Source organism: Apteryx rowi, unplaced genomic scaffold (genome assembly GCF_003343035.1).
Source record: "Apteryx rowi isolate R43461 unplaced genomic scaffold, aptRow1 scaffold_34, whole genome shotgun sequence".
NCBI classification, from domain to species: domain Eukaryota; kingdom Metazoa; phylum Chordata; class Aves; order Apterygiformes; family Apterygidae; genus Apteryx; species Apteryx rowi.
This window is the reverse complement of record NW_020449863.1, coordinates 3,378,943-3,406,783: the sequence shown is the minus strand read 5'-3', so window position 1 is coordinate 3,406,783 and position 27,841 is coordinate 3,378,943. Positions and strand designations below refer to the sequence as shown.

Below are 27,841 nucleotides of genomic sequence, written 5' to 3'. Positions count from 1 at the left end.
GAATGATGGAAACCAGCTCCATTGCACGTTTGTGGTAACATGGAAAGCAGATGTGACTTYCAATTTTGTAGAAATGATTTCAGACAGCATATTAATAATAAAAAAAACAGTGAAAACCTTAATATTCAGTGAGATAAAAACACAGCTACGGTGACACGGTTTGGTCTGGATTACAGAAGGAAGTTCAAGAATGCAGCTTTAACTCCAAAGTCTAATAGGCTGTGAAGGAACAAGATGTGAAAGATATGAGCAAACAACACATGTGACAAATTCCGCTGAGAAAATTATTACACCTCCTCTTTTCTATTTCTTTTGGGCTGAGTAGAGAGTCAAACAACGTATTCTGTTGTGTTCACGTCTGCTGACTATTTACACTTTCTGGTTAATTACTTTCTATAGTTTAATGGAAAGAAACTTCAAATACTTTGTTTTAAAAGCTTATATTTGCCATACCAAAGAATTCATGAAGTTTATGCTCATGCTCAGTTGTACTTTTCAGTCCAAATGGGATTTTTCAGGGTTTCGGAGAAAAAGGAACAAACACCTAAATAGACTCTAAAATGCTGCTCATGATGACGCAATATCGGATAGGAAATGAAAGTTTAGTAGTTCAAATAGGGCATATTTCTTTAGCTTTTGGGGCAGGCAAAGTTCCTCAGGAAGTGTGGCATTTTGCCAGAGCAAGGAGCCTCCAGAAATTGAAACAGAACAGTACTGGTGACCCTTCACTGCCTTAGACCAGCTGTTGGAGAGGAGGAAAGCACTAGTGTGTGCACTGCTACTTGAAAGAGAACAAACACAAGTACATGGAAACTGTCACATCAGTATTAGGCTGGGAATGTGTATCTTTGCTGGTAGGAATCTAAAGTTTTTCATTTTTTTTCACAATGTTCTTTTAATGGATATATCCACATGTTTTTTCATAGTAATAATACATTTTTTGCAAAATCCTACCTGTATCCATGCAGTGTCCTGTAAAATACTGTGTCATTCTTCTGTGCTCACATGGAGTAAATATTGCATTGGACAGGATCTGTCCTTTAAAACTATTCAAAAGAAGCTTAAAGTCATGCTTTGGGCACTGGGGATCTAGTTTCTCCCTCTCCACCCTAACAAAGAGAGAACTTAGACTAAGGAGGGATTAGGAAAGGTAGTGGCAGGATTCTGAGGGCCCTAAAGATACCCACCCAGAGAGGGTGAGTTCTCATTCCTGACTCGTTCTGCTTTGGCAGCATTTATTTTATAATGGAACAAGATCTGACCTGAGTGATAGGGACCAAGTGGCATAGTGGTTTAATGACTCAGCTGGCTAATTACTGGATCCCTGCTCTCTTTCCTGGCTGAGTTGGAAGGAAAGAATCTGGGCTGCCCCTGCCTGTGCTACGCACAGCCCGTGGGCTGCAGGAAGCCTACAAAGCATTTTGTTGGCTTGCTGGGCAGCCCAGAGTCATCCTGTGATGTTTGCCCTGCCACCTTCCTGGACACCACTCAATGTACTTTTGCCTTTGGATTGCTGGGCCAGCCAAAAAAACATTCAGATGTAGCTAAAGGAAAGGGGAAGTTTAGGCCATGCACGCTATGATATTGTAGTTGTTTTCACAGGGCACATGAGGATGGCAATATTTCAGTAAGAGGAGAAAAGGAACAGCCCAGTGTTCAGTGGAGGACACACACTTATTTAAGTTGCACAGTGCTGACACACAGTGGAGGGCTACATGGTACCCTTTTCAAAATTCAGTCCTGTCCCTACAGTTTAGGAAAAGAAAGCAGTATTTTGAGTACAGAAGAGGCACTCAGCAACCCTAGAAGGGGCAGCAGCTGTTGAGCTAGCTACAGAGAGGGCTAAATAGAAAACACTGAAAACTGAGATCAAACAGATGAGAATGAAGCAAAGAAGCAGCAAGAGACAAAACAAAAGGATGCAGCCCCATGGGCTGTCTTGAATACAGTTCTCTCTTAATCCAGAGTGATTTGGGTTTGGTGCTAGAACAGGAAGTTTTCCTAAAGTGTTATTACCCCTGGATGTGTATCTGCTTCAATTACTAATTGTCTTTATTTTCACTGAGCTCTTCTAATTTATACCACTGAGGAGCTCATTTTTAACTGAAAGTATAAAAACTTATAAATATTCATGTTGCTATATAACTTTTTTTTTAGGAAGGGAAAGGGTAAATCTACTATAAATACTTTTTAAGCACTTTTTATCCACATTGCCTGGATAAGAGTTGCAGAATGTGGCCTGTTTTGAAACTCCTCTCTTCTCACCTATACGAGCATAATGCTGCTAGCTTAAATGGATTTCCTTCTGTTTTGAAACAAGTCATGTGAGAGGATACTCCTGATGTTCTTGTTCAAATTGATAGTGTTACGTCCTACCCTGGAAGTCACAAGAATTTGCTGTATTCTTCAGAGATATGTATTTTCAATTAGTCATCCGTACAAGGGGACTGTTTAAGACAAGCCTTTCCCCCAAAGCAGTTAATTCTTCAGAATGAAAATAATCAGATAATGAGTTCATTTCCGATTTCACATTTAATGCCAAACATTTTTGGGTAAACAAGATATGCTGGCAGAGCTCTGCTCTCATTGTATGTTTTTTATTAACTGGGAAACAGACAGTTGATTTTTATCCTCTCTATCAGCTCAAATAAATTACACATACTTTAGAATAAGAGACTTGTGCAAACTAGCTGGCTGGTTCCAGTGTGGGAGCCAATCAGCCAGTCTGTGTAAACTGCATTAAGGTCAGCTGCAACAGGCCCTGCTAGCAAGAACTGAAAAATCTCTGAAGACCCAGGCTAGGAATCCCTTGCTTGATGGAAATTTTTACCACAGTAAATCTTATTTCTGTAGTATGAAAATAAGTGAGGCAGCAGATTATCTATCTTTGGCAACTATATCAAATAAGACAGCCACATTATCTGAGCTGCTCTATCATTTCTGTGTACAGCTACAGAGTAGTGCTAGGGACCCCTGAACAGCATGGGTGAGGTGTGCTCGTGTGGCTCCATGCTCTTCACGTGGGCTGATGTACACTTCAGCTTTAGCTATGCACCAGATACCATATACTGCTAGGTGATTTTTTTTTTTTTAAGTTTGTATAGGGAAGTGAAAATATAAAAAAGTAAAAGTATTAAATACTGTTTTTTCTCACTGTGAATTTACCTCCCTGAAGCTCAGTTTTGGTCAGTGGACTTGCTCTAGTTTCACAGACCTGCCAGTGAGAACAGAATCTGGCCCTGAGTCTGGGTGCCTCTGGAGCTTTCAAAATATTTTCCTCTGAATCCAGGCAGGAGAAACTGAAAAGTTTTATCTGGAAGTGACATTTATGATGTGTATTCTGTCAAAAGGACCTGAAGGAGCTCATTTTTAAGAAGATGTCTCAAATTTTAGTGAGAGGCCAAAGCATTCAAAATCATTTCTAATCTTGAATGTTGCAGAATTCAGAAGATGTCTCTTGTGCAAATAATATTCTTCCTATCTCTGCACAACAAAAATCTGAAACATCAGGAAGAGAGCAGTCATTCTTAAACCAAGCAAAGCTGTCTTCCTTCTTGATAATTTATATTAGCTTAGCGCTTAGGTTGATGGTGCTAGCTCCTGTCCAAACTGAGAACATAAAAACATTCTCTGCACTCAAGAGCTCACAGTCTAAACATAAAACAAAGAGTCAAGAGCTGGAGACAGACAAGAAGAGGGAGTACAGACGCAGTGATATTGATCAGCCCAGCCTCAGCACAGCACTAATCACTGCAGTTAAGGTTTTAAATGGGTATTGCAGGAGAGGAGCATTTCAAGAAAAGATTTTAAAGAGAGCAATGTGGTTATTTTTATAGGTGTTTATCTATCTATATATAAAAGTGTGAAGCAGTGTCAGAGGAATTTGTTTGTCTGAATACAGGCCCAGTGCTGGATTTTAGGAAGTCATAATTTGACCCCAGAAGTCCCAGATGCAGATACTGAATTAAAAAGATCAATAGGCTTTTCATTTTTTCTGAAGTACAGAATAATATCCAGGGTAGCAGAGGGTGTAAGTGAACTACACAGATAAAGCTAGAGAAAGACTTTGGCTAGGCGAGCTCTCCCCTAGTCCTGGCTCTGGCAGCTTCACTGTTTAGCTCCTGAGGGCCCGCTAAACAGAAGTTGCTGGTGCTTTTGTGAGGGTATGGCATGGAGGGAGTCTGGTGTCCACAAAAAAAAGCCAAAGAACATTTTGATTTCTGGGAAAACAGCATTTGCAGCGTGGGCTCCAGACATGAGAAGCTGGGGTATTAGTAACGTATGGCTGGAGACAGTTTCTGCAGCGGAACTCCTGCTTTCAAAAGAATAAAGGAATGTCTTGAGAGAGCTGCTCCTTTCCAATCCCCTACTTAGAGGGGAAAAAGTGCAAATATTTTTCTTTTTGCTGTCATTCTGAGGATGAAGCCACCATTTGGATTTCTCTAACCCAGTGTTTAACTTTCAGATGACAGAAATACAACAGTTCACAAAAAACTGGTCTCAGCCCTTGCTCATATGCTAGTTAACACTTTGATGGCCAAGTTACATGCTCTATAACCCTAAGCCGCTTAAATAAGAATTTGGTAAATTACAAAAAAAAAAAAAAAAAGCATCTCTACTCTTTTTGTTTTTTTTTAAAGACCTTCTCAGATTGTTTTCTTTTCTTTTCTTTTTCAGTAAAAGCCTGATTTGGGAAGTTATTGTCTGGCGGCTGTATTTGCATGACAGCAAATAAGGTCAACCTGCATTGTCCAGTGTTGAGGAAAAAATAACCTTTGGAGAAAAGGAAGGCAAATTGCCCTGTTCTGAGTCATCAGGAGCTGTTGTGCTGAAGGAAGGAGACGTTCTTGAGGAAAAAGTTGCTGGCACTGTTCTACTGCAAGAGAAAAGCTGCATTATACTGTGGGTATGATTTTGCTAGGAGAACTGTTTACAAATTGAATATGCGCTCTTCTTTTCTGTTCCCAGGAAGTGATGGTCCCTGGTGGATTGATAGTGACTATTGTTTGTTGCAATGCTTCAAGGTTGCTTTAGCTGCATGTTCAAGCCACGTGCCTAGTGCTTGGGTTTATAGAAGTTTGAATTTACTTAGATGTCTACAAACTTTCCATACAAGCAGTGGTGGATTCTGGGCCCAAAATGTCTTTAATCAAAGGTGCCTTCTCTCTCCGCCTCTGAAATCTCCGGTTCACACTTGTTGCTTCAGAAAAGCAGTCTGAGTCTACTTGTCTTGTGTGAATAGTTTTTTGTTTGTCTCCCATTTGCATCAACAGTTTTTAGAGGAAAAATCCTGCGGTGAGGGAACATTAAAAAAAGCATCCTGCTTTTTTGCAGAGTCTTTTGAGAAATTCCATCATAAGGAAATAAAAATATTATACCTGAATGGGGTGGTATTTTTCTGTTGTGTCTAAATGCTTCACCATCTGTTTTGCCAGCCCATTTCAACTGTGAAAGTATAATTGATACTAGCACCCCGTTTCATCCGATAGGAAGGTCACTGTATGATAGAACTTTTTGTATACTTCTAAGCCCCAGTTACTGTAGAATCCATGTAGCAAATCTTCCTTTCCTGAGATCTTTCGAGTATGGAGTTAATCTAATTCAGATGAGCCTCCTGCCTGCTTCAGGGTATGCCACAGGACAAACTTTTCCCTGACCAAGCTCAACCAAAAGGGCCCCTGCCTCCAGGAGAAATGGCTCAAGACCAGCACCCTAACTTCCAGCTGAAACATGTAACATTGGTTTGTCCTTCAAGTGGAAGCCAATATCCTTTCTCTACCACAATTTTTGAACAAATTTCCAAGTATGGCAGGASGCAGTGGCAGGCACACAATAGGACTTTTGGCATGTATTACACTGTGCTCAACAACTCTATGCTCTGATCCAAACATGCCCACCAAAAATAACTTCAGTGAACAGCTTTTATTTTAATTATTCCAGTGTGGAACTCGTGAAGTTTTGCCAACAATCTGGTTTGTAAAGCTTTTTGTATCTAAGTACAGAAACCCATAGTGTGTAGTTAATCCCCTACTGGGATTTTCCTGATCTAATCACAAGTTTGTTCTCTATCCTCATCTTTCTTTACCTGTCTCTTGCTCTTAGTGCTGTTCATCCCACTGACTCCTTGAAATCTTGCCCCTCTTGGTTTTTTTTTTCGATTGTTCTTACCCAGCTTTCCTCCCTAATTTTCTGTCTTCTCTTTCAGCTCCACTTTTATTGGTTGTTAGTGGTTATTTGGTGGTTCCCTAGTAGTTCTGATCTCTGTAGGGCTCTTGGTGACTTCTGTATGTGGGCCCTCCTCTTCCCTCTTTACACTCTCCATCCAGCCTACCACATGGTATAATAACTTAACAACTACGTTTTTGGCAATGACTTGCAAATCTGCCTTTTCCTATTTGATCAGTTTCCTTTTGTCAGCTGCTCTTTCTGTCGTCTTCTCCACTTTTCTGCTTCTTCCTGTCTCCTTCCCTTCCTCCCCATGTCATAAATCATAAAACATACATAGTTTGGTGGGTTGTGCTGCTAGCTTCTGCAGAATCCTCCCAGGGCCTGAGTGGGTTGGCTATCATTTTTGCTCTCTATTCTCTACTTTGGACTATTTACTTAACTCTTCCACTATCAAACCCTAATTTGTTTTGTGGGGAAGTGTATGTGCAGTTTGGGACATGGGAATGGTGCAGTATTTAAGGAAGTATTTACTGTTATTTTGTAAATAACCTCAGCTAGCCAATGAATTGTCCCCTTAAAAAGATTAAACCTGAAGGAAAAACTGAAAAAGAAGAGCTGATTTCATGTTCCATTTAGGTTAGGTTCATTTTCTTAGGTTCATTTCCTAAGTATGCCAAAAGAAACAGCTTTATAAGGAAAGAGGGAGAACTTTCCAGACCAGGATAACCTATAGCCTGACAGTTCTTAGCACAGGTGTGGAAAATACAGGTTCAGATCCCTTCATGCCTAGAGGGAATTGAACAAGGATCTCCCACAATCGGAGGGAGCGTTCCAGTTGTAGCGCTATTGCGTAAAAGAGGCCTGGCAGTGATAGCACCTCATTCTCTTACTGGTTTGGTGGAGGAGTTCTGGATAGCTATGGAGGAAGGTGGAGATTCCTGACTTGAGATAGGAAACTAAATTCCAGGGAGGCTTAAGATAATTCTAATATACTCAGCATTACCTAGTGGCTAGTTTAGGCGGTTCCTACTAAGCCCTCTGTTTGGGGTGTCTAAGCTCTTTGGTTCCCAAAGCTTGAGATTCCAGCACGCAAGCAGACACCTAAGAGTCTGGAGCTGAAATTTTCAGTGGTGTGATGCCTAAACCCTGCTTGTGTCCAAAGACCAAAATAATTATCTGCATTTGTGTAAATGCTTAGCTATACTGGGTCTTATTCCTACTTATTTTTATTATTAAATATGCATAATAATAAAAAAATGGATAACATGATCTTTATATTCAGCATTCATATAACTTTCACATCCCATCTGTTGCAACATCTATAACACAATGCTTAAATTTATGAAGCAAAATCAGGGGAACCTCTTTGGAACGGCTAAGGACAAATGAGATGTATAATTTTGTGAGAATCCTTTATCATTCAAGATATTTTCAAACTACTGCTTGCTAGTGTGCCACCCTACAGTTTAGTTGTTGGCCTAAACCTGAAATGCAGTATACAATACTGGTATTTTCACTGTGTGTCATCTTTGGGCTGTACTCTGGTTCTGCAACCTTATTTTCTGTGCATACACCATGGGGAGTATTTGATGGGTGATTTTCAAAGGTCTGGAGGTGCTTCAGTGTCCAGTTACTTTTGAAATTCTACTTTAGCATAAAGCCCCTAAATATTCTTTCCAGTTTACAGTATCCTTGTCCCAAAGCATTTAAAACATATTTCAAATGTGCTGAGAATAACAAAGCTAAAAACAGACAGAAAAAAGGAACAAATAATGCAGCACATAGTTAGAGGACTGRTGATTATTCAGACTAGGCAGTATTTAATTTTTAAGGCTCAGTTGGAAGGCCACTTCCCTTTTAATTGTTTTTATTGACTCACTGATTGTGGCAGTGTAAGAACTGTTTCTAGAAGGCAGATTTGAATTAGAGGAGGGTTTCACATTAAATCTGAATGCTTTTAAGAGAAAGATGCAAACATTCGATTTTATTAACTAGTATAAATACTGGAAACATAATGGTTCATTGATCTTGTTCTCATCAGTTTCTTTTTACCTAAATTACTGGTGCATTTGCCCATCTGTGACTAATAAAAATAAATAACCAAGAAACTGTTGCATTATGGTAAATGTAAAGAAAACAGAACAAAAAGCTCTGCTTTATAGTAAGCAGGGAGATGCTGTAATATGTGAGCAAGTATCAGCCAGCAGTTATTTTAAAAAAACAATCTGAAATAATGAAAGAACTATTGCTTTAAGAATTTTAAACTTTTAAAAAACAACAACCTCAGATCATGTAGATTTGGTGCCTACTCACTGGAAAGTCACCAAATCTCACTTGTTTTGCTTGGGCCTCACTCAAACATAACTGGCCTCAAGCTAGTAAGCAAGCCAGCAAATGTCCTGGCTTGTAAAGAAATCTGATCCAGCTCTGTAAACTGAACACAGCCTAAGAGCAGTGGTGAGGGGAACATATGGAAAATTAATGACAGATAATAGAATGGTGGGACAGCCTTAAAAAAAAAAAAAAAAAGACTGTTGTTAAGCTTATACAATGACTCCAGCTAATGGTCTTTTGGCTCAGGGTCTCTTGAATTAAGAAAGTTACAGAGTAGTTGAATGTTGCTAGCACCTACCTTCTAGAAATGGCTGCTATATTGCCCTTACCGCTTTGCAGCCTGAAATTCCCCATTGCCTGGTCTTAATTGATACCTGTAGCAGAATTGCATTATAAGCTCATTGAGCTGCAACAGCACTTCAGGAAGTACAGGAATTCTGGTCCCACCTGTTTAAATAAATGGGAGCCTCAGGAAGAGGTGTGGATTGGAATTTGTTTGGGCTTGAATTGGGTACAACAGCAAAAGCCAGGTAGAGAATTACAAGCCTAGCCAAGCACTAGCAGGAGGAGGTAAGGGTGGTATGTGTATTTTCTTTTTTCCTCTGCAGACCTCCAGGCACTTTGCAAAGATAAGTTGCTTGTGGTATGATGTCACGGATGGGGAAACAGTCCCAGGGAGCTCACAGTCGCACAGCACCTCGCTGGCAGGCAGAGTGGGTTTCACAATGGAAGGGAAAGGGAAAGAGGAAAGAATCATTTCAAGGAAAGAGTGTGTATTTCGGGAATACTTGAATCACACATTTAGCTGGCTGATGGCCTGGGATGCTCATGAAGGGCAGATTTTGAAATGTGATGCCATACGGTAGTTATTTTGTACCAAAACAAAAGTGATCCTTTCCTTTTCTTCCCCTGCTTTGTTTGATAGCAAACCAGTTAAAACTCTAATGTTCGTCCTGCCTGGTAACTAAAATGCCTTCTCCTCCTCTCCCTCTTCCTTTTTTGGGGAATCACCTGTTCCCAGCAGAGGAGCATCAAGCTTCCTTTACTTGCTGAATGCCTCAAGTGTGTCTTTATTTCTTATTACCATGTCCAGTCTCCTGCATCTTTGACAGACCACGCAGCACAGGAATGGCCCAGATGATTTTGCTTAGTAAGCTGATCCCTGTCATGCTGAAGAGGGTTTCATGTATGTCTGAGAAAAATGGCAAGGACTATTCAGAGGGAAAATGACAGGCTGTGGTCTCAATCTCTTTGTTGCTAAATAATGTTCTGTGCCTGCCAGATTATTGTCTTTGTCTCCTGGTGAGCAATCTGGTAGGAGGAGAGAGCTTATGCTCTTTCAGTTTTAGATTCTCTACAGGAGGAAACTTGTTCTTCTTAGTTAGTCTCATGTTTGTCTCTGCTCTTTTCATTTGGCTTTTTTTTTTAATATATATAATCCAAAATGAGGATCATATTCCATGATCCTTGCAAAACCATTCCCCTTTCCTGGAGGTTAGAGTATTCCCTGGTTCTTGCTCACACTTGCAGTATGGAACAGGGACGCACCCTGTTATCAAGTAATAAGTAAAGTGTCAGCTAAAATGGAACGTCAGCAAAAGGGGTTTATACGTGACTGTGATRCAAGAGCAGAGTCTCACACTGCTGAGGAACACATGTATTACCCAAAACATTTCTGGCTACATCATCCATCCTGATGCACATGAGCAAATGTTGGGTTTGAGGCTTATTTGCTCACTCAGGGTGCCTCTAAGGCCAAAAGTGGGGCAACTCACCTCATATTTTGGATGAAAAATTCTTTGTGCCATACCATTTAGTGTGCATTTCAACACACACTTTTTTGCCTGAACCTGTTGCCTCCATCCATCCCATATTGCTTATATCAAATACAGTGGCTTAGGGTACTTCCTAGAAGAGCCTGGAGGGTCTGGAGGTGAGAGGACCAAGCTCATCCAGTAGAGCAGGTGCTGTGGGTCTCTTACGTCACCTCTAACCTGGGGACAATATCACATTTCCTTCCTGACTGACCAAGAAGAGAAATGAGTTTTCCAACCGTAGTTTTTTGGATATCTGTCTACATCTATGCTGCAGTTAAAAAAAGTATACTGAGATCAGCGCACTGACAAATCAGTGAATTTAGTGATATGTATTATGTAGATGGTCAGACTAGATCATCATAAAGATTCATTCTAACCTTAAAAATTGATGTCTATGAACTTTTAAAAATGCTGAGATGTATAGGAAAAATGCATATGTAAAAAAAAAAAGTATATATATTAGTAGTAGTAGTAATACCAGTAGTGCTGCAGAAAGCCTTAACTATGCATAAGAAGCAGGGGGATTTTTTTCTGAGAAGTAACTTTTAAACCATTTCACATGGTTCAATGACTGGTATCACTAGGGAAGGAAAGAAATAAGAAATGTTTAGAAATACCAATGTTTCCAAACATAAATATTTCCATTTCTGGTTTGATAAATCTGTTTAAATATTTCGGGTTCCTGTGGCGGAATAAAACAGCCTAAAGGTAAGACTTATGATATAAAAGAGTTTTTCTGTGACCTTGGCGAACCAACGAACTGACCACGAAAGGTGATGGCTCCAGAGTGCACAGTGAATGTTTTGCTTTTCTAATGTCTAGAAGATTCAATACGTCTGAAATATAACAAAAAATTTTCCTGCAGGGCAGTGGAGATGTCCTACTGACAAGGAGCTGTATTCTTTTCTCATCACCTCATAAACAGTGGGGTTCTGACTAAGGATGTTAGKTAATGCTTGCCATACACAGAACTCAAAGGGGGTATTACTTTCATTGTATAACCCTTTAAGATCTGAGGCAGTATTGCTTAACAAAGCATATTGTTTTTCCCTCTTGCTTTCACTGAGCTTTGATGCTGATTTTAGAACTTGACAGCTGTGTTTAGACTTGTCGTACATCTCCCAAACAGAGGAAAAAAATAGAGAGATGTTCAGGGCAACAGGCAAAATAAACTGCATAAAAAGCAAGATTTGCCTTGGGGACTTGTGGGCTAGATCCACAACACTAAACTTCAGGCCATCTCCCTTTTGAGAGAATCCTGAGACCTGAATTAGGTGTCTGTGTTCCTTACACATTATATGGACAGGACTCTATACTTCAGAATGGGATTCATAGCCACCTAATATGATTGGTAGAAAATACTTCAAAGAAAGGTGGAAAGCCTGGTTAGGTACCTTGCTTTAGAAGGACTCCTACCTTTGCTTGGGTTTCTGAGCCAGAAACATGGTAGAAAAAGACCTTAAGAGACCTACAGGACTACTTGACTTTCCCTGTAGTGCTCTTAATTGTGATAGTATTTATATGTGAGTATACAATTTGACTGAATAATTAGGGTGAAACTATAGGAATTATTAATTAGATTCCAGACCTGAAAAAGTCAGACTATGTTACAGATATCAATGAATGGAAAATGAACTTTTTATGCCTGCTATCAAATCCCTAACATTAAAGTTTATTCTTAGATAGTTTAGCAGGTTAATATCATACAAATTCATTCCATGTGGCTTTTGAGAGGCGTAAAGAGTTCATATTTGTTCAGTAGCTGAGTTTTTCAGATGGCCCATCTTTGAATAATTATGAATATCTTCTGGGTGTTCAATATCCAGAACCAGATGAAAACTGTGATGTGCACCCATTTCTATAGATGTCTGAGGAGAATCTCCTACATGGTACTGGTCTCACTTTCCTCTTTTGACTAAGTCAGGGGGACTGTACAGAGGGAACTGGGCTTGGGGCCAAAACAGAAAGAAAAAAGAAATCAAGGGACATTCAGAATTATTATAAAAGAGAAAGTCAGGCACTGTCCTGTTCAAGGTCTGAAATATCTCTTTTCTCTTCACTGTCCTATCTAGTGATAGAGGGCCCAAGAATATTCGCTGTTCTCAAATTCCAGAAGATAGCATTCAACTAAGTGCTCTTAATGAACTGTGTGTCATAATATTAATGGATTTTTTTCTTTGGAGTAAAGACATTTCCATGGTGCTTGATTAAGTCATAGCCCTCTCAGGGGATCTCTCCTGAGTTTCAGCAAGATTATATCTAAGGGAAGATGCAAAACCCCAACCCCCTTTAGATATTGCTCTTTATGTATGTTTATGTATGTTGTTTATGTATGTTCTTGCTTCCAAGTCTGAGTGAAACTAATGAGTGCAGAGCCTTTGTAGCAACCTCTCTGTAGGAACAAAGCCTGCCTAGACCATAAGGATTTCTGTTCTATAAATATACTTCCCCCACTCTGAAATGAGACATCTTCACCTTTGTTTTCTCACCCTCTTTTCAGAATTTATTTGCCTTTGGCAGTTGAGGGATAGAGCATAGAGAGCAATCTTTGCCATCCATTGCACATACTTTGAAATCACTTAAAAATGGGTATCAGCCCCCAAGTCTGGGCCATCTTAGAGAGAAAAAATCTAAAAGCTCTCTCTACATATTTTGCAGTAATTTAGAGCCAGACCCAAATTTCATAGCTAGAGTTCCAAACCACTGTGTTTAGGAGAAATGTCTGGAATGTAGTGCATTGTATTTAAAAACAAAGCGAAACAACCTTTAATAGCCACTCCATCATTTAGCTAAACAAAATCCGTTACTCACACCATCCTGGAAGGGAGGTGTGGCCAGAAGGTGAGAAAAGGTTAAAAATTGAAGTAAAAGTGTGTATACAGTGATCAAAATTAATCATTCTGAGGTTTGGAACAAAGATGAAAACATAAATTAAACAAAACTGCCTTTAACCTATAAAACATTTAAAAAGCCAGTAACAGAATTTAGAGGGTCCGGTGTTCAATTCCAAAGAAAACTATATGAAAGCCCAGGAAGCCACTGCTGCTTGGTTACCCTTGAACTAAATATCAAAGCAGAAAAGTATCTCATTTCCATATATAATTTTAAAATAGTTTACAAAGAAAGTCAGAAAATCAATCTTAAGACTAGTTCTTATTAGGCCGCCTTGCATCAGAGGAATGAATAAGAAAACTGTAATGCATCTTTGCTGGAAGATGTACCACTATTTCATCTGTCTCATGTAACTCTTGGTTTGTAAAGACCAAGAAAGAGTGGGACAGATTTTTTATTGCCCTGGGATCATTTTTTTTTCCTCTCCTCTCATAAAACTTCCATATGCTTATACAGTCATGTCTTGTTTTCAATTTTAGTGAAGGTTTTTATTTGGAGTCTCATAAAATTCTAATTTATTGCAGCTTCTTTTTATAAAATGGGGAGAGGGGGAGGGAAGCATTGAGATAGCATTTGCAAGGCAGTCTCAAGGAATGCATTTTAAATGTAAAGCATCAGTCAGCTTATCAACCCCTCTTCAGTTATTGGCAAATACTTTTCCTCATTCTTTAGCCTATTATCGCCTATTCTCACTGTGTGTATAGAAAGGCAAAGTGACTTTACAAGCTTACTAATATGCATTCTTTCTTTTGGGTATGGAATTCAAGTGCTGGACTTGTGAAACTTTGTATTAGGCCATACTGATGCATAGCGGGTATACTGGGAGATGGTGAGGGGAACCTGCCCTCCCAGTGTGCCACATCTGGCACTTACTTGGTAATAACTCCTCATGCATTCTTGTGCATTACAGTTTCCAAATTCTACTTAAATAGGGAACAGGAATGTTGATTTACTAGGTAGCTATTGATTTCACCAGCATAAAGGAATGCATAGAGGAATATGGGGAAAGGCATAGGTCTTTTCTTTAGTAAGGGAGAAGCCAGAGCAGAAAGTCCAAAGATGCCAAAACAGACGTATCGACTTCATCTTAATGAGCAGTCTGAGACACATCCAGGAGCACTATGAACTCCCAGATCTACCTGCTCCTTGTACACATGGACTCCTGTAGGCAGATGCCTTGTAGGGATGCCAAGGGACAGCCCATCTAGGTGTGCCTGGTGGAAAACTGAGCACCAAGCATGCCTTAATCTATGCGGGTTCATGCATTACTTGCATTTGTGTCTTTCCACATTTGATCTTCATTTCGACAGCAAAGCTGGTCTACAAACTGATATCCCTGTACAATGTACTTAAACAATCAATTCTCCTTTTTGGTTTAGGAGATTGTCTGCATCCACAGCAGGGTGAGGGGAAATCAGGTGGAAGAGCCTTGCCCCTGCACTGTGTGCTTCTGAAGGACTCAGGTCTCACTGCCCATCAGAGACGACCTTCTGTCAGGGCACAATATTTATTGAATACTGTTGAAAACTCATAAGAAATACTCTCCAAGACAGCAGTGGTACATCCCTCTAGAAGTCACCAATGGCAGTTGGTCTTCTTCTAGGTCAGGAACAGGGGATTTATCTCTAAGGGAGGAGGAATACTTCCAGGCTTACCAGGGATACCTGCTCCTGCTCTGTTTTCAGAATTGGCTTGCAAACAAAATGTGGGCCTGAAATGTTATTTTAGGGCAAGATTTCTATACACGGAAACAAGTGTATTTCCTAGTTACTTGCAGCATAGTTATTTGCCTTTCTCCAGTGTTAAGCTGACCAATTTACAATGAGACCATGATACTTTAAATATTGAAGAAACTGGGTGCTAATGAGTTACTGTGTTTCAAAGTTACTATGAATCTCAAGCAGTCAATGACTTCAGGAGAACAAGCCTGTCTTTTTTCAGCAAGGAGCTCCATCAGAATTACATAACCAAATGATGCACTGAAATTGAGTAATTGTCCAGAGTTAATGGTATATTGCACCAGCACAACCTATACAGAAGGTATCATCAGGCAAAACCTGCAGTTTAACAATTTTGTACAAACTGAAACACATACTTTTGCATATTTTGTGTATCTGATAGATATGCAAACATATATGCAGGCGCGCGCACACACACACACACACACACACACACCATTTCTCTGTGAGCATATTCTTCCCTGTGAGTCACTTCCCATGCTGGCATTGTACCCAATCCTGTATAGGTTAAGATACATCAGGAATACAGCATTTGTATTGTTTAAATGTTTGGAGGGGGCCTCTCCTGGAAAAAGTTCATTGGAGTGGGTCTACCTGAGCACTGAAAGACAATTCTAATTCCTATAGCACATTTGAAATCTACTCTTGCAAAAGCTGTAACAAAATATGAGAGATGCTCTGCTGGAGAGAAACTGCCGGCTATGTTTTAAATCATAAAATAGGCTTTTAACAGCCTTTCCTCCATAACAGCTACTTAACACTGTTCACTAATATTAAGGAAAATAGAAAACCTCAAGTAAAATTCCTATTCAGTGTAAAAATATGAATTAAAACAAAGTGCGCACACACACCCTTTTCTTTCCTTCCTGTTTTGTTTGGTGTTTTCTAGCTCAGCTTTTCGGACAGCTGAATGGGGGCTGGGAAAGTGTTTACAATATTTTCACATGATTGAGATGGCAGAGTTCTTGCCCTCCGTGAAAGGCCTTCTGTTTTCAGATGGCATTGAAAGTTTACCGTCTTTCCAGACAAAAGGAAGAGAGCCCGTTGCCAGCGGATGAGTAATGGGCATGGCCTCTGCACAATACCTTCTATCCAGCCCTAAATCTACATGGTGTTCTGAGGCTTCCCTGCTTCTCCAAAGCAACCTTTGTCTCTGCTCTGGGAGACCAAAACTGCTCGTTGGGTGAGTGGGGAAGCAGCCAAGAGGGGAAGGCTCGGTGACAACAGTTGCTCAGTGCTCACTGCCCAGTATCTGCCTTCTTACTATGCTACTATAATAGTTGGAAAACCATCAACAATTGGGCATCTTCTATACAAATATGTTGCAGACCATCTGTATAGCTTTTAGTTCCAGAAGATTCCAGTAACTCACTAAGTTTTAATATATATTTTTTTCTTTTTCCAGTTAATCTGATGGGCTGCCCTGAGATAAATGATTAAAGCAAAAGCCTGCTATAATTAGTCGGTGGAAGCTAAAACTGCACAGAAGTTGCCAATTCCTGTATTTGTTTTCTTACATGCAACTTGAAGCAGACATTTTCCACTAGTGGCAGTATTAAATCCTTATTTTTTTGTTAGAAAATATTTTGGTGAAAATGATTGTTAGAACATTCTTTCAAAATATTATAACAGACTGTTCTAAGTTTTTTTCCAGAGAATCTGTGCGCTTGTTGGCGTTGTAGAGACTAGTAGGTAATTTTTTTCTTGTTTGTGTTGTAAAGTTTCCTAGATCTTGTCTGTTTGGAATATATGCATATGTATAAATGTATGTGTATACGACGTGTGTGTGTGTGTGTATGTCTCTCTGCTTGTCTGCCTATCTAAAAGAACTTGTATTGCATTCTCATGTACTTTAAACATAGTAAGAAGAGCTTTCGAAGAATTAGCTAAACATTCATTAAATACGCTCTAATGCTGAATGTTTGCTCAGCTAAGAATTGTCAGTATTAAGTTCTTGTTCTTTCATGCTAATTTGATGTTGCATGGACACTGATTTATTGATCTCAGGAAAACAGAAGCAAAGACGTAAGACATGTTGGATTTCTTAAGGGTTGGTTGTAGCTGGTATCAGCAACTTACCGATTAACTTGTAGTAACCTGTAGTGCTGACAATACTAGGTACACAAGTAATGCATTAAAGTTATTATCAAAACTATTTTCTAAATTACCTCAGTAGAGCTTTCAAGGTAACCAGTTCTATTCTTTGGACTTTTCTTTCTTCTTCTTCTTCTTTTTTTTTTTTTTTGAAGAACAAACTGTTTAAAACAGCATTAAAATTATCTGGCTTCACTTCCTCTGCTGAAAGAGCAAGTCAGCTGAAACTTGGACTTTTTGCTGAAAGGAGGAAAAAAAAAAGAAGTAGTTTTTCTTTTAAAGAGCATGACCATACACATTCCGCTCTGGTGCCTTTAAAGGGGACTTCCCTGTTTTAAATGCCCTCAAGCACAGAAATACCAACGCTTCTTAATTGTTTAATATATTACAGCTTAAAACATTTACAGAGGTTCTTTCCAAGTATTTCACTGTTCCAGGTGCATGGTCCTGCACCTCCTAAAATAATAGCCTATTTCCCCTTAGTTTTCATGTGCTTAGTGCCACAATGAGACATATGCTCTATATCAAGGGAAGGGGAAGTGAAGGAAGTAAGCAGGGCTGCCTGACATTGGTGTGTGCACTTGTGGCATACACAGGCTTCTCTGTCTTGCGTCACACAACTTTTAAAGAATGAGAAAATAACATGGCTTGGACTTAAGCTGTATGATCTTTGAGGAGAAAAATATCTTATTGTTAAGCATTTGAATGTCACTGCACAAAGATCTCTATCACTGCATCTTCTAAGCAGCATCACAAAACAAAAAATAATCATAGCAATCAACAGTGCTAAACATTCAGCAGTCCACAATACAGCCAGCCTGCAGCCATCTTACAGCCATGCTACCAACAGTATTCAGTGTTGCATGGAGGTGGTGCAAACTCTGATCTCTGTCACATGCAATCATGCTCCAGCCCAAATAAAACTGATTTTGAAAAAATATTAAGCATTATTTTGACTCAACTGGGGCAAAATAGGACAAACCAATTTGCTTGACCTCTGCTTAACTTGGTTTTAAACTTGGTTAGCCAATATGAAGTTAGTCATTTTCTCTGCTCTAGAAATGAATCCTTCAATGTAGAGCACTTAGGGCCCCTTAGTTTTCAGTGGGGCTCTACCTTGACATAACAGGGTCTGAGCTACTCTGTCAAACTTATTATCACATTGTGCCTCTAGTAACAATCTCAGACAATACCTGCTTGCAAGCAGTGCAATTCAGGCAGCCACATGCCGTGTGGATGGGTAAAATTAATGTGCAATGATTCAGTGCATGGGAGTGAAACTGGGCAATCAAGGGGACACAATGCAGTTGTCTAGAAATACCTGTTGAAAAAGTCTTTCTCCTCCTTCCTGAAAATCCTCCCCACAGTGCAAATGCAAGCTAATGCAAATGTTTTAAAGACTTTSGGTTTGAGGACCTTCTCCTAATGATACCCTGTGACAGACCAGCAGCTGGACACAGTTTCCAGTAAGGAACTGGATGGAGGATGGCTCTGGCTGGCCTGTGAGGGTGGATCATGCAAAGTTGAGCAATTCTGTGAGAGTGGAAGACTGAATCTATCTGTGACTATAGTTTCAATCATGCACTTCCCAGCTAAGCTGCCTGCCATCTCTTTGAACCCAAGTCTCCCATGTGACAGGGCAGTGATCTGGCTGCTGAGCCACTAGACTAATATTGTTCTTTTAATCTCACAAAAATGTGTTATAAAAGAGTTTGATTCACATGAGAAATTAAGTATAAGATCTGTCCTCATAAAGACATTATACCATGAATGCTCTCTTTCTGCTGGCTGTAAGAATAGGTGGCTCAAGGGTGAAAGGGTAACATTTACATTTAAATACACCTATTGGAATCACACAAACAGAATGCTAAAACCACTGCACCCTCTCTGAATGTTTTTAGAGTTTTCTGCTGCTTTGTTTTTTTACACACCAGCATCTTTTTTTTTCTTTTTAAATAATCAAAAACGGGAAATGAGATCCTTAAAATCCCATAAAATAAAACAAAGGTCTTTGTGCCAGCAGGATAAATGGATGAGCCTTCTCAAACTAATTATTCTACTTTTCATCTAGATGTGCAGCTCCAGTCATGAAATCCAAATATGAACTGGAGCTTTTTCTGCTGTTGCACTGACTGGTAGTGCTGGCTGGGTGTGATACTGTTTACATTTCCCAGAGAAAGTGAACAGCACTTTTTTTTGTATCTGCCAAACCCAAATTTACACTATGATAAAACAGAAAGGTCCTTACCACCTGGAGAAAACAGAAACTGAAACACTGTGGAAGGAGCACTTGGTGCCAGGGTGGCCTGGCAGCCAGGGTGAAAGCTCAGTGAAACTCTAGAAATGCACCCACTTAATCTAGGCCAGGGCTTCTTTCCTTTCCTCTCTGACATCCTCCTCCCCTCCCTGCAGTGACAGAGGCTTAAGGGCTGATCAGAAACTCTGCAGTTGTCTTTGTTCTTCTGGACATCTGGTTGCAAAAAATATAAGCTGTGTATTTTCCTGGACTTTTTTTCAATTTTTTTTTGATGGCTCTTATCATGTTTTCCAGTCAAACAAGGGCCAAACTCAAATACTTTGAATAAATGCCTTAAAATTATGATATAGCTGGAAATTAGGGGCTGGATTCTGAATAATTGTGCATGCTTCCCATTTTTATTAAATCATTATATAGCATACAGGTAATAATAATAATCATTAAATAAACTCCAGATGCCTCTGAAATGTGAAGAACTTAAAATTCAGATCTGGATGTGGCAGCTTCTTAACTTCTAGTTAATATTTCTTCCTTTGAGTATATATGTAAAACTGCTATCATACTATATAACCTTGTATTGTTATGAATCCTAAGGCTATTTACAAACTTAATGAAAAAATATGGCTTGCAGAACCTCTTCTAAGTGCAGTGAATGATCAGATCTTCAAAATACATGGAAACAAATAAGAACTGAAGAATTCCATATCTCTGTGTTCAGTAGCTCTTGATGGACCCTTCTTTTAAGAGTTTATTGTATTTTGTACTTTTTATACTTTTGGTCTGTGCAACATTGTGTGGTTTCTCCCAAGATTTTCTGCACATCAGATAATTTTGTTGTAGCTTTCCTACTTCTGCTATGCCCTTTTGGAGATGAGGGGATCAAAGGTGTACACAGTATTCACCAAGAATTTATTATGGGGCAGAAAGGCATCCTGTGTGCTGTTCTCTACACTTTTCCAAAAAACCTCCTGACATCCTGTTTGCCTTTTGACTGCTACTGAGCATTAATGTGACATTTTAATGGAGCTTAAAGGTCCATTATAAAGAGGAGTTATTCTTGGCTGGATCATAACCTGTGGATACACAGGGCCATGCTACCTAAATTCAAAGTAGTTTATGTCCACTGTAGAGCAATTTAGACAACCTAAATTGAATACCTACATCTTTTGATCCTACAGTACAACAAAGGTGCCTCCATGCTCCTGTCCAGCGAATGTGAAATTCCTTTCAGCCATCCAGTAGCGAACAGTAAGCACCTTGACCCACTGAGAATTCAGGTCAAAAATTCTCTCTGAGAAAAAAACCCCCAGCAAGTAAAGCTCACTTTTAAAAAGTGGAGGGGATGTTGGATATTCTAAGGCTCCCAGTTTTGTATTTTCAGTCAATAATAATATAACATAAAATGTCAAGCTACTCTCAAGAGCAAGGACCAGCTATCTATTACTAGCACAGCACTCTCTGCTAGGTTGGTTGTCTCTCTCGTTTGCTTGGGTGAGTCTTAAGTGTTTCTGGGGAAATGTCGTGGGAACTTCCAAGTCAAAGAAGGAAGCATGTAATTGCTTTTGGGTTCTCATATAGTTAGACAGTGTGGGCAGAAGATGGGCTGGAGTACTGTTTGAGGTTAGCAGATATTCAGGCATCTCCATTCCAATTTAGGCAATGTTACTGGATGTGGGCCAAGAAGTTTATGCTAAAAGTTTTATATCATTAAGTTATATCAAGTATAGCTCAACTACAATCAAATACTTATTTCCTAGCTTGAGGCTCTGAATGAGTAAAATATAGCCTGACCAAACAGAGGCTGTGAGAGGAATGCAAGCTCTGCTTTAGAGGTTAACAATCTGATTTCTCTCTCATAGCAGTTTTACGGTCATTTAACTCCATTGACTTTGGTGGAACAATTCCTGATTTACAGCATTGCTTCAGAGCAGGTTTAAAGCTGTGTTATACAATAGCAATGCTGGTGCCAGGTCTTTGTGAGCAAAGYGTGTTTGCATTGTGCATGCCACAGTACTAAATACCAGTTCTGAGACCCTCAAGAAAATATTTATTCTTTTTTGATCCACAGAGAACTGATCTGCAAGAAATTAAATAAGTCTTTCATTTGTTGCCTTACTTGTATGATTTAATCACAGTTAGGATTTTCTTCAGTGATTTGTCATTTATCAAGGTAATCCTGGAGTTTAGGATCAAATGGTTAGGCTACAGGTTTACATAGGCCATTTTTGTGGGTATATTTGGCGGGAATGGACATCTCTGACTTGAAATTAAATCTCAAAAATACTGTCAAATTTAAAAAGAAAAACCCCAAAGTCCCATATAATTTGCTTATASCATTAGTTAATTTAGACACTACTTGGAAATTAGTTTACCTCCTCTCACTTCCCCCAAGTGTGATTTTAAGTTCACACATAATACACTATTACTTCTTCAGACCACTTCTTCAGTTCAAAGTGTTTGACATGTACCACCATAGGAGGCCTAACATGCTTCCTAACATTCTTTATTTTCCTACATGTGGAGGAGGTGGGGGAAACAATCTGAGTGAATGTGTCTGAGCAGAGAATTAGGATCTGTTTTCCTAACTTGACTCACATTGACATGGAATATTTTTATTGTGGGAAAGCTAAGCAGGCTGAACATTATAAACTTGCAATCCACCTCACCACTAGGCAAATACAAATGTGTATGCTGGACCCCTCCTTAAGAGCTCTGGCTCATGTGCACCGAGGATACTGGAAAAGCTGAGGCGTGGGTGCACATCTGCTTTTGTTGTCTCTCTGATGTGCATCTTAAATTGCCAGAGCTCGCCTTTCACAATCCTTAGTAGCTGGTCTGTTACTGTGCAGCTGTAGAGGGATCTTATCTTCTTTGTGAACTAGCCCTTATCTTCTTATCTAGCGCAGTGTTCTCTGGAGAAGAGATCAGTCAGCCCCCTCCCTTCTCTTTCCCCATAAAATGATCTTAAAGGGGGTAAAAGCACTAAAAGTCCAGTGCAGAGCTGAAAAGAGCAATTTGTTTCCTGAGAGATGTCATTATTTCTCGGTTCCCAGTAGTAGACACTTTAATGATCCTCCCAGAACATGTAGACCAGCTGAGCCTGAGACTCGTATTCATGTTGTGATGCTTTGATATCTTGTTATGAGTATTTCTAGTATGGAAAATGTGTTTTGCAACATAATATTAAGGGTCATAACAAATAAAAGCCATATCCCCTTACCCCCCAATAAACAACATCCACCATGGTTATTTATTTGATGGATTTTGGAGACTTCAAGGTCTTTATAAATGTTAGGATTAATGCAAGACAGACTTAGCTGGAGGAACCAGGTGGCTCTGGTGTCATCTCTCTACTTCTCTTTCTTATTTTCCCCCAAATCCTGTCTCTAGGGATGGAGTCTAAAGTGTTTCTTATTTGCCTGACTACTGAGAGCGAGCCTCATAGTTGTGGTCTGTTTGCTCAACATTTGCTGCGCTGCCCAAGTGTGAAAGCAAGCATGGAGGCTAGATTCTCACTGATTTCTGTGGGATCTGGAGCAGATCCATGAGGAATGCTACTGTTTTTAGCACTTCTCTTGCTCTGCCTAAGAGCAGGCACACTGAGATATGAATGTTGTTGCAGCTGCCACATACTACAAGGAAGCCACATGTTGATGATTATTGCTTTAAACGAGAAGGTCTTTGTTTAAAATGCTTCTTTTTTCCATCTACAACCTACCATTTTTTTCTACTATATTTAAAGTAACAGTATGTATTTTTAATGTTAACAGTGATATCTGGAATTTACATAATATTACAGCTTATATTTACAAAAAAGACTATCCAGTTGTATATTTATTTATTGTGCAGACATCTTTATAGTAACAGAGAACTAGCCCCTAATTAACTGAAACAAATTGACCTATTCCTTCTTCAACTGTTTGTATCATTTTATGTTGTGGTTTATTACTTCTAGGTCTGCTTCAGTCCACTGTCCACATAATAGTGCTTTTCTTTAAAATATAATGAACTGTGTTGCATTTATACAAGTTGCATGGTCAAATCATGTTAATACCATCACCCTACAGTATGGCATGTTGCAATGCTAATGTTTGCTCTGAGAATTGATTGCTAGCTTCAGTATGACTGGAAAAGAAAGGAAGAACTGGACACCCTGGCTACATCTAAACTGGTAAGTAAAATTGGTCAGAGACTTTTCACTGAGGCCAGCTGGCATAAAAGACCTTGCATTCATACAGCTAAACTCTCTTACCCTCCCAATCATGATGGCCGTGTCCAAAATACCTATCGGAGATGGTCCCTGACCCAGATTAATACTCAAACTGTGCTTTGGCATTGTCTGGATGAGTGCAGGCAAGCTTGGGTCTAAACTATACCAGGGACCAATTTAGTAGTGTGGATGATTTCAGGCCTGTGCCTTGTTGGTCCTGTTTAGTTCATCTAGTGTCAGAGTGAAATACCAGTCACACTGCTAGGAGTCAACAGAAAACCGCTATTGGCCTCAGTGGTCAGAAGCCATTGAGAAGTATATTAGTCTGTTCACCTCCTTCATCTCTGGATTCTTTTTTCTCTTGTTCTATCTTTCACCAAATGGGTACTGATATGAACATTTTTAATCTCATAGAGCAATAAAGTTGGGTTGTCGTCTGCTCAAAACTGGTTGTTAGTTTTGATTGACCTCAAGGGTTATCAAACCAGCTGAGGTTCTGGAAAACCAGCCAGCTTCAGCTCTTCTCCCTKATGCAGGATCTCTTATGACATCAGGCAGGTCACTTAGATCTTCTGTGACTCAGCACCCCATTTGAATAAAAGAGTAAAAAGCTGTGAGGTGTTCAGATACAAACACCTCAGGTCCTTGAGGTCACATAAGCATTCTAAACTGATGTGAACATAAAGCTCCCTTTGAAATCCGTGACAACTTTTTTCACATATCTGGGAAGAGAATTTATTTTAAACCCTGCAGAATAGACATGAGTGATTCACCCCTATGTCAAGATCCTTTCACATTCACTGCACTGAGGTTGGGTCTAGACAAGCCTGAGGTGTTATACGGGAATGGCCGAGCTAGTCTGGGTACCAGGTGCTCTCTGTTTCTAGGGCTAACTTTGTGTATCTAGTACCCCAACTAACCTATGTAAAACTATCCTTCACAATACTATACTACATTTCTGTCTGCAGCAATATAAATAAGAATCAGGCAATTCATGCTATAATCTTTTTTCCTATTCTAAAGATAAATGACAGTGAAGACCAAGATGGTTTAAAAAGCTCATCATACAAAATGATTGTATTAGGCCATGCTGCATTACTGAGATTACAGAAAATGACCTACATTTATTGGATTAAACTGTGATTTCCCAATGATCTCATCAGCAGCAGAACTGGGACRTTTTAATCATTGCATTATAAGTTTGTGTAGTAGGTAACTACTATATTGAATTGCTGCTCAAAATGAAAAACAGTATTGTTTCATCCAGAAGGTTTCTGGTTTCTAGCACTAGCCTTTACTTTTCTTAGATGTCAGACATATGATTGAATTACTGGAGCTGACAAGTACTGATTTCAATGACATTTAAGCTAATGCATTTTTAACCTCAGGTTTGTTACAGGCTAAGAGTGTGCTGTTAATTAATACAGTCATTTGATGTGCAGCACCTTGCTGAACCATGAGAACTTGATTGTATGCCATAGCCCAATGTTCCTTTTAGGTTAAAAAGGCTCTTTGTTTCTTAATTGACCTATTCATGGATCAGTCTCATGAAAGAGACTACGAGGCCTGACATGTATGTAGTCATACCTGGCCTGGGCTGCATGAATCCTATTTAATGAAAATATTATGAAGAAGAGAATGGAATTGTTGCCCAGAACAATTTACATAGAAAGGGATCTTTTCTTCTGAGCTGGACTTAGGAAAGCAGGAAGTATATCAAAGCAGAGAAGGAACATTTGACCTGATCTACCTTTGTCTTCCTTTCCCTCCCCCTTTCATGTTGCCCCTTAAGCCTGAAGCACACTCCTGTGGATGCTTGCATATGGCAGTAACTTCACTCAGAACCAGTGAGATTATTGCATCAGTTAAGGTTTGCAAGGCCATAATGTGTTTATTTTCACAGTCCGATCTTGAGAGAAGCTGAGGGCCTGCATCTCCCTCCCAGTGATAAGGACGATGTTGAAAGTGCTCGGTGCATTCCAGGGCAAAGCCTTGCAAGGCTGCGCATTAGAGGGCTGCTAATGCTCCTTTGGAAGTAAACAGAARTTCCTGCGATCTTCACTGGGAGCAAGCCTGGGCCTTCATTAAAAAAATAATAATCATAGTGGCTCAAATCAAAAAAACCCAATTCAAGCACTTTTCAATCTGGGGAGCCTTTGGAATCAGACAGAGATTTGCAGCTTGACCCAGGGAAGAATATCTGTATCTGCCTTTAGTGGGCAGAAGGGTGCAAGCTCTGCCCAGGTGTGAGTGGTCTGTGGTGCTTGAGGACACAGCACTGTGGCCCAAGCTGGTATTTCCTGCCTCCTGGCAGAGGGTATCACTGCAGGCTCCATGCTTTATTCAGTGTGCAGGTTCTGAGCTCTGCTATGCAGCCATAATCCCAGGCGTCATCTCAGGCTCTTTCTGACCCTCTCTATCTTTTTTAAAGCTAGATCCTTTCAGCTCATTGTCTCTCTAACAATTCTCTCTTTTCTTTTTCTCTGCTTCCACAACTGAACCTACTTTGCCAAACTCCCCAGTCCACCATCTATCCACCCCATATGTTTATATTTTCCTATTGCCGAGGCACATTGGGCTGACCTGCCTGGACAGAGCTCCCTTATCACAGAGATAAACATGATGTCCTCATCACATAGAGTTTCTGTCATGTGTGACCTTTCATCTTGAACTGCCATGACCTTTTTTTTATTAATGCTGTACTGTGCTGCTTGCAGAAGCCAGGAAAGAAAATCTTTTGTTTCTAGATAGAATACTGCTAAAGGACATGATACGGTCTTGTTTTTAATCCAGCTAATTAAAATCTGCATGTGCAGTGTAACTGAGAATGCAGCCTTCGCCCACCACTTTCCCACAGGCAGGGAATAAAGGCCTTTAGTGCAGCAACAGCTAGCCACCCTTGGATAACAGAGAACAGAGCCCACAATTCATCCCAGCTTTCCTTATCATATCCGTGGAGGGCTTTCCTCTCCCTCCCCCTTTCTCTCCATGGAATCACTTACTGTAGCTATGTGCCTCTATACATCACTTCAGAATGTAATCAGGTTAAAAATATGTTAGCTCTCATTTATCTATGCTAGAGCAAGCTCTGAACATAATTTGTTTCCAGTGTATTAAAAAGAAAAAAGCATCTATTTCTAACCAAATGCCAAACCTATTTATGTAAAACTATTTTGCCAAGAACTAGCTGAATAACATGGTTTAGCAGTTCACACTTTCATATGTTCATTATGTAGGGTTTTTAGGATTTGCTGGATGGTTGTGGTTATTACTAAGGCCGTCTTTTGTATGTGTTTGTCAGGGAGAGGGTGCCATGGAATTTTTTTGTGAAACATTTCCCTGGTTAGTTTTTCACTTGTTGCTTTTTGCTGGGTAACTAACTGAAGTGGGGGAGGGAAGAGGAGAGGGAGCAAAGCTGGATGGGAAGAAACAGTAAGGGCAGAATGGAAAGCACTAAAATTGAGCCTCCACCTGTTTTTCCTTTCTTCAAGCCATGTTTTATATGATGACGAGGTCAACAGAGAGCATAAAAACGTGCCAGGAGATTCAAAACTTGCAAGGAAATTGTACAACATTAGTTGAGAATACATCTCAATGCATATAAAGAAGCACCCCCATCCCCTCCATAACTCCCACCAGTAAAGCACACAAACAGGCTTTCTGTGGGCATTCCCTAATAACATTCACAAAGAACTGTTCAAACAGCTGTGTGTTCAGCTAAACAGCATCCACATACTGCTGTAACAAATGATGATTTTTATGTCAACTTCCCTAGCTCAAGTTCAGTGAAAAATAGTTACCATTAAAAAATTAAAGGAAGGGGTTTTCGAAACAATGTGACTCTTGAATAAATATGCAACATCTCTGGAAATGAGTTGTGGTCTTACTTTATTTGCTAGTAATGAATTATTCATATGCACATTGCAGTCAGTGAATGATTAAAAAAGATATGAAAGGGCTATATTTTGAAATCTAATCAAGTTTTTTAGGTGACACCAGCCTAACTAAATTACCTAACATCATTTTTTTAACACCTGAGTATTTTAAAAACAGCAAAAAGAATGATTAAAAGATGCCAGAAATACTGTGCTGGCTATATATCCAAAGATGTACAAAATAGGGCTTTTCATCACAACTTAGTTATCTTATGCTGACCTCCATATACACGAATAATGAGATTGGTACATGCTTCTGCTTTTAGTGCCTACAGAAGAATATCATTAAATAATAAATAGCTATTAGTATATTCTTATAACAATGATATATTTATATAACACACTATAAAATTATGATAAGCATTAATTTATACATACTCTGAAATAAGTGTCTA

The 27,841-nt window shown here is 39.5% G+C and overlaps 1 long non-coding RNA gene across 1 annotated transcript in view; it reads left to right on the top strand.

The window, feature by feature from the left end:
- The window catches only part of LOC112969217, a 225,584-nt gene that overhangs the window by 93,698 nt on the left and 104,045 nt on the right, over positions 1 to 27,841 (top strand). The window contains exon 2 of the long non-coding RNA XR_003254644.1: positions 4,678 to 4,902. This is a non-coding gene — a long non-coding RNA (uncharacterized LOC112969217). The remainder of the gene's footprint in view (positions 1 to 4,677; positions 4,903 to 27,841) is intronic.